Consider the following 8066-nt stretch of genomic DNA (forward strand, 5'->3'; position numbering starts at 1 on the left):
TGATGGTAGTTTGGGACCCCTATGGATATTAAATATTTGAAAGGTTAGTTTAACATAATTTTGTAATGGATCTGATATGGATGGAGAAGAGGGAAGAGTGAAGGTTGTCAAGGATGATTTTAAGATTCTACCTGATGCAACAGGATGGAGGACGAGGCCATTCCCTGGGCAGGAAACCTTGGAACAAGCCTACATTTCAGGGAAGGATCATGAGTTCATTTGTGGTCACTCTGAGTTTGACTTGAGTTTAAGACTGTAGGACATGTCACGTGAGTAATTAAATATGTAGGTCTAGAGGTCAAACCCAAGGTCTGGGCTAGACCTGAATATGTGAGTAACTTGAATATTATTGTAAATAAGGCCACTGAGGTAGAAGAACTTGCTTGGACAGATAGACACAGTATCATGAAAGAAGAAGAAAGGACTGAAAATACAGTTTTGCAGATCACTAATATTTAATAAATGCCAACAGAGAAGAGGAAGAGTCTGCAAAGGTAATTGAGAAAGAACCGTCAAAGAGGCAGAAGAAAATGCACTTGAGCATTCTGTTACAAAAAACAAATATTGAGACATTCTTCACATATGCCATATAGTGTGTTAGGGCAGTGGAACTTGATAGATAGATGATAGACAGATAATAGATAGATTAGATAGATGGATAGATAGATAGATAGATATTCATATTATATGACATTAAAGAACATATAATGATGAGGCACACATTGATATTAAATATTAGGGGCGCCTGGGTGGCTTAGTCGGTTGACTGTCCAGCTTCGGCTCAGGTCATGATCTCGCTGTTCCCGAGTTAGAGCCCTGCGTCGGGCTCTGTGCTGACAGCTCAGAGCCTGGAGCCTGCTTTGGATTCTGTGTCTCCCTCTCTCTCTGCCCCTCCCTCACTAGCTCTCTGTCTCTGTCTCTCTCTCTCTCAAAAATAAACATTAAAAAAAAAAAAAAAGAAATACTCCACCAAAAATTTTGACCTGAATTTGATCAAAACTCTAGTAGCAACAATTAATTAACGAGACATTTATAAGATAGAAGAACCTGTTAAATGATACCAGGAAGATTAGAATCTCTACAAGGCCAAAAAAAAAAAAAAAAAAGGAAAGGGAAGGGAAGGGAAGGGAAGGGAAGGGAAGGGAAGGGAAGGGAAGGGACTCCAATTTATTAACAAATTACAAGAGGATGAAAGAGACTACAACAAGCCTAAAGACATATTATCCAATCACAGTAGTGCCAAAACCTTATCTGGGTTCTGATTTAAACAATCTTTAAAAGAAAAAAGAGAAGGGATGGGAAAAAAGAGAAATCATAGATTATTAGAGACAGCCCAATTCAGAAAATAAGGCCCAGGGAATGATGGAACCTCTTGATGGAAAGAGTCAATTTCCTGAAACACTGGAGAAAAGCTGACCAGCAATGGACAGAATTCTAGATGCACTCCAAGACTCCAGCCACCCTGGTGCACTGCCCTGTATAATATCCTCTCCTTGGGTGTGGGCAGGACCGGAAGATTGAATGGGATAGTCTCTCCCATGATTAGGTCACATTATGTAAGACTCCAACATTCCAGGAGACAGATTCTCCTGATAGCTTTGAAGACATAAGCCACAATGCTTTGAGAGGACCACCTGGCCGGGAGCTGAGGGTGGAATCTAAAGGCTGAGAATAACCCACAGCCAACAGCCAACAAGAAAACAGGGAACCTCACAATCCCACACCTGCAAGGAATTGGATTCTTCCAACAACTGGAAAGAACCTGGACAAGATGGCAGCTCCAGTAGGCACCTTCATTTTAGTCTGGTGAGATGCTGAGTAAAAGCATTCAGTTACTCTGTGTCTAGACTTCTGATTCACGGAAATTTATAAAATAATACATTTTTATTGACTTAACCTCCCAAATTTGCGGTAATTTGTTATGCAGCAATAGAAAACAAATACATGCCCCTTGACCATTTTTACATTCTTTTAACTGTTATATAAGAAATAAATGATTATTGCATGAAGCCACTGAAATGTAGGGGTAGGTAGGAATCGCCTGTAAGTTATTCGAATGCAGATTCTGATTCTGCAAGTTTGTAGTTGCGCCCCGATTGTGCGTGGGGTGGGGATGCTAGCTGCCTGCCGCTACCGATGTCTAGGTCATATTGGTTATGCTCAGATCTGACCTCCCTTAGTTTCCCTAAGGCCCCAGATCCCAGCATTCTTTCTTTGAAGAGGTCCCCTTAAAAGCCTGAACGCTCGCCCCTCTCCTTCGGATTCCAGACCCCGCGCTCCCCACCTGCGTCCCTTTCCTCTGTCTCTCCCCACGCCTTGCCTCCCGGCGCCAACGGGAGACCCGTCCACCACCATTTTCGGGGGGCGCAGCGAGGCGCGTCCGGGGCCGCTCCCGGGCCACCTCCCGCCTGGACCAGAGAGCTGGAACCGCGAGCGACATCTCCACTCCGGGTTTCTCCCTACAGTGACCCCGGTCGCCTCGGAGCCCGCTCCGCACGCCTCCGCCCCCACCCCGGTTCGCTCCCCGGAGCACCTTCCCCTGCTCCCGCCAACCTCCACCCCGGCGTCCGCACCGGAACTGTGGCGTCGGTGGAGCAGCTGCCGGGCACCTGCAGGGAAGGAAGCGACCGACAGGGGCTCAGAGCGCGGAGCCCTGAGTGGCAACTCGAGGGGGCGCCTGAACCTTGGCTTCTGACCTGCCGAGCCGCCTCGGCCAGTCTTTTGTACCCGGAAAGGAAGTTTTGGTTTCGTTTCTCACATCGGGCACGTTTGAGTTTCGTTTTCCTTTATCACGAAATAGGTCCGACGGATTTCAGAAGAGTGAGTCTGAACATCCTTCCCTTCAGTGGGGACCTTAAGACATAGCAGAAACGGTAACCTGGGCTTCGGAATTCGGACAGGAAACAGAGGGGAGTGAGGCCGAGAGATCTGGGACAGCTGGGAGATAAAAATCAAGGAGGGGCAGAGTTTAGAAATAGATCAAGTAGAACACTGTGGAATCTGAAGTTCCACCGTGGGTCTTGCTGCTCCCCTTTGATGCAAAAACAAAAACAGTGGGAAGGAACACCTGAACGTGGAGTTCTAGTAGGAGAAGATAATGATGACTGCCCTGTGCAAACTATATGTGGAGCCAAGAAACACCATTAAAAAATCGAAAGCGCAGCCCGCTCGCTTTTTACTTCTGCCTTCATGTTATTTTCGCTAAATGTCTGCCCGTCGTGGCAGAAACTATTGTCAATTTGGGTTTTAACCCTAGCCTCTCTTTCCTTCTAGTCTCTTAATGTGCTTAGATTCATGTGCAAATATACTCGAATTCTAGGAAGAGGCAACTGGAGGTGACAGTGGATTTGGGTAATATTAGCAACAATGGAGAGCCACAGCTGCTTTGTCTGCAAGGCAGGTAAAGAACAGATGAGCAGACACTGTCCCACAGAGAACAGAGAGAGCAGTGCGTGACATATTTTCTTGTCATAAATTGAAGAGTCAAGTTGTTAAAGAAAAAGGGATGGAGAGACTGGACATTGCTCACATCCATCAGGCACCCATTCATTCATTCACTTATTTACAAATTTGTGATGACGAAACTGAGGAAGGAAACTTAAAAATTTGGAACTTGACACATGACTGGCCTAAAGTTCTATTATATTCATATCTGTCTTTCTCTAACATCTCTAATAATGATAATCCTCTCCTTCCTCCTGTCAAGAAATCAGTATTCTAAATCCTGCGACCCGTGAACATGTTAACTTCTCTGGCAAAAGGTACTTTGCAGAATTAAGGATTTTGAGTTGTGGAATTATGCAGAATAACCTGATGGGTCCACTCATTGTCTACAACACTTCTTCCCCCTCTTCCAAATCCTCTGGCCCTTTTAGGCCAGATGTGCTCTGAACCTGCTCTGTCAAAGATCACCGATGATGATCTAATCATTGAGAAATCTAAACAATGCTTGTGCTTGTTTAGTCCATGATCCATTTACTTCTCTCTCTCTCTCTCTCTCAAATGCTTGACAGATATCTAACCCATCTCTCTTTTCCAAAGAGCTTCTTTTCTCTTGGCTTACAATATTCTTCAAATCTATTCTCTTCCTACCTTGACTATCAAAATGGATGGATTATCACCTAACAACTGTTCAGGTGAAAAGCCTGGGAATCATTGTTGCACCTTCACCTCCCTCAAAACCTTAGTGAACTGGAACTCCTGATACTTACAGAATCTCTTCTCTCTCTCATTTTCCAAAGGCTAGAGCAAACAACACCATTCCTCATCTGGCTAACTGGAACAGCGTATTCCCTTCCAGACTCCAGTGTGTCCCTCCACTCCATTTTCTAACCTGCCACCAGGGTTATTTATTAGCATGTAAAACCAAGCACATCAAGTCCCTGTTAAAAAACACTTCCATGGGCGCCTGGGTGGCTCAGTCGGTTGGGCGTCCGACTTCAGCTCAGGTCATGATCTCACAGTTTGTGAGTTTGAGCCCCACGTCAGGCTCTGTGCTGACAGCTCGGAGCCTAGAGCCTGCGTCGGATTCTGTATCTCCTTCTCTCTCTGCCCCTCCCCAACTTGTGCTCTATGTCTCTCAAAAAGTAAATAAATGTAAAAAAAAAAATTAAAAAAAAAACCCACTTCCAACATTTCTTCATTGCTTTTGGACTAAATCTACCTAGTAGTATTACCTTTCCTTTGAGAACTCTCCAACTCTGATATGCTTCCTTTCACTTGCCCTAGAGTTATGGGGATGGGCAAACACATGACATCTAACACTGGATAGATGTGGTTAACCACAATTTATTAGTTATGTATACTCACAGCCTTGCACACCATGTATATATAGGGCTTGAACTCAAGAGCAAAATAAATAAGGTGGGACTGTGGGAGGCAGACTTTGTAACAACCAGAAGCGGGGAGACCGCTGGTGCCCTTGGGAAGACAGGATTACTTGTTTAATTACTTTTGCAGGCTGACAAGGAAGTGAAACTGTTAGGTAAATGCAGTTGTTCTGGCTGAGAAAGGAACTGGCTAAGTAAGGAACCCTTCTCTCCACATATGACCCCAGTAACTTTGTTACTTTTTTGCCATTTACTACCCATAGCCCAAATACCTTTATCTTGTCAATTCTTCACATATTTATTGTTCATTTTTCTAAAAGGTATAAAAGCTTCCTGCTCTGGTCCCTTCTTCGGGTCTTTATTCTCTTGGTTAGGTTCCCATGTACATACAAAAATTCAACAAGATTTATATGATTTCCTCCTGTTAATCTGTCTTACGTCAGTTTAATTCATAGGCCCAGCCAGAGACCCAAAGAGGGTAGAGGAGAATTTTTCCTCCCCTACAGCAGCACATGGAAATTTAGGACTTACAATACAATGCTTTGGCATCGTTTTAAGCCTTGGTGACGATTGAAGACCTTTTCCCTAGGAAACAAAGTAGACACTTGACCAGGAGGGAGAGGGAGCCAAATGGAGAGGTGATCATTGAAAACATAATTTTCATTTTTTTTAAGTTTATTTATTTATTTTGAGAGAAAGAGAGCAGGGGAGGGGCGGAGAGAGAGAATCCCAAGCAGACTGCACGCTGTCAGCACAGAGCCCAATGCGGGGCTGGAACTCACAAACTGGGGGATCATGACCTGAGCTGAAACCAAGAGTTGGACGCCTAACCAACTGAGCCACATAGGTGTCCCAAAAACATAAATTTTAGAGGTGCCCTCTTTATGGCCAACAAAGTCAGCTAAGAATCTGTGTGACACTGATGCAGGCAATGCATGTCCCCAGAAGGCTTGAATTTAGTTTAATAAATCCCTGCCACAGTGGATCCCAATGGGAAATCCATTTGCTACTTTGTTACTTAAGAGCTCTTTGAAGAGTTCATTGGACCTCTGAATTAAACCAATTAAATTGCAAAGGGCATACAGGGAAGGTGGAAATTCCATTGAATGCACTTTTAAGAGCCCACCACTGTTTTCTAAGAAATTAAATGAATTTTCAGTCACTATCAGTAATATCTGGAACTCAAATGGATAAAGAATGTCTTCCAGAGGTGTTGTGTTGTGGCTCTGATATATGCAGAGATACCTGTTATGTTAATTTATATTTGGGGTATCTGTGAAGCAAAAGATTTCCAAAGTTCTCTATCAAAGGGAGAGACTCTTAGGTTACCACCCAAGAATACATAAAAATGTATTGATGGGGTCAAATTATTGCTCTGGGCATCCATGCTGAGATGACTGTCTAAAGTCTGGCCAATTTTGCTGACCCTTGGGTCTCTTCTTTTATCAGGGAAACTTGGTTAAGAGATGGGAAAGCAACAGCATCCCACTGAGCTCCATCACATAGAGTGGTGGTGATTCCATCTATAAAACCTACAAATTCCCAATTTTGTTCACTCAGTTTTGTTCCTCAGGTAGCCAAAATGTCTGGGAGAGGGGTGACCTCCTCCAACACAGTGGTTCCTGGCAAGGGACTAAGAAAAGGAGATAATGAGGACCTGTCCAAGTAGGATATGCCAGAGAGCCCACATGTGACTCCATGCTATAGCAAGGAGGGCTTGGTTGTCAATCCAGGTTTGTGAGGTATGGCATCCATGACCCAAAGTATAATGGGCAATTGAGTACACAAGGTCTATAAAAGTCTCTATTTCCAGGAGATCCCAGCATGTGGCCAGTAAATGTCACTCTAATAGTATACAGCACAGAATTGAAGAAGGGCAGTATTGTGTATCAGAAGTCCATTGGAAACTTATGGACATTATAGGTGGTCCAGAAACTCTGGGAGTCATAAAAGGAGGTCAGTACAGCATCTACAGTAGAGAGTCTCTGAGGATACTTAATGAAGGTGCCCCTTGATTTCAGTTTAGACAGATTTCATAACATTTTGTTGGAGGGGACCCCATTTAAGTTGGACTGACTTGCAAGTTAAAGTATCAGTGAGACTAAAAAAAATAAGGAAATGCAGAATATGCTGCCTCCAGACCCCAAAAGAACTAAAAGTTGTTGGAGTTGTATTAATATTTTGAGTGCTAAGAGGGATGATAGCTGGGTCATGACATTGCCTGAGATGGCACAGTTCACCACATAATTTTCAAGAATTTCATCTGAGTGGCAGGACCTTGCACTACGTGTGAAGCAGTGGCCCATCCCCTTTTTTGTAAACCACTTTGTTGGTATTTGCATGTCCTGAATGAGCATTTCAAGTGAATTAATTAATTTCCCCATAACTGGACATAGATAAGACCTTGCCTTCAAAGACTGTGTGCAATGGAAAGACTGCTGAGGTACCCCGTGGGTAGCCTTGTAGAGGTGTATAATGTCTAAGAGGCTGTGGAAATAGGCACTGATGAGAACATATTAACAATTTCTACAATGCCAAATTATTTAGAGGCTGCTGTTTGGATGGAGCCAGTAATTTTAACACCATTGACTATTGGGTATGAGGGCCTTCATGAGGTCCACAGCATTAGGCTGTGGTAATCCACTGTAAGAAGCCATTCTTTCTTTTCAGGTTTAAGAATATGCTAAATTAGGCTGCTAAATGGAGAAGCAGGGAGGATGATCCTTCCTTCATTCATTAGGTCACATATAATTCTGTCTTATGTTTAAACTCCTGAAAATTACTTGTCAAGAGTATAGCAATTTAATACTACATTGTTTTGCCTTTTACTTTTTCTCTGATAATGATCTGATTGTTGTTTCTGAAGCTTACCTGACATGGCTTTGTAAAGAATCTCAATATTATTTTTCCAGATGTAACAAATTTTTTTAAAGTCCAGATTGTTACATGCTTTCTTAAAATCATAATGCTAGCATATTTCATTACAAAGAGAGTGCATTCTCTACTAAATGTGTTCAGATTTGAATTGTGTGATCATACCCCCAATATTAAATTTACAAATCATAAATAAACATATGATATTGATAAATTCATATGTATACATATAGAAGAGTAATCACATCAACGATAATTTATTTACTTCTTTATCCTCCAGAAATAAAACATTCCAACAAAATCAGAGATACAGGTATGAAATTAAGTTGAGTTTACTGGGTCTGTGATATTTCTGCCATAGGC

This window comes from Lynx rufus, unplaced genomic scaffold, assembly GCF_022079265.1.
Source record: "Lynx rufus isolate CCGP_SWC_20201006 ecotype Redwood Valley unplaced genomic scaffold, mLynRuf1.p SCAF_3, whole genome shotgun sequence".
In the NCBI taxonomy this organism is placed as follows: Eukaryota; Metazoa; Chordata; class Mammalia; order Carnivora; family Felidae; genus Lynx; species Lynx rufus.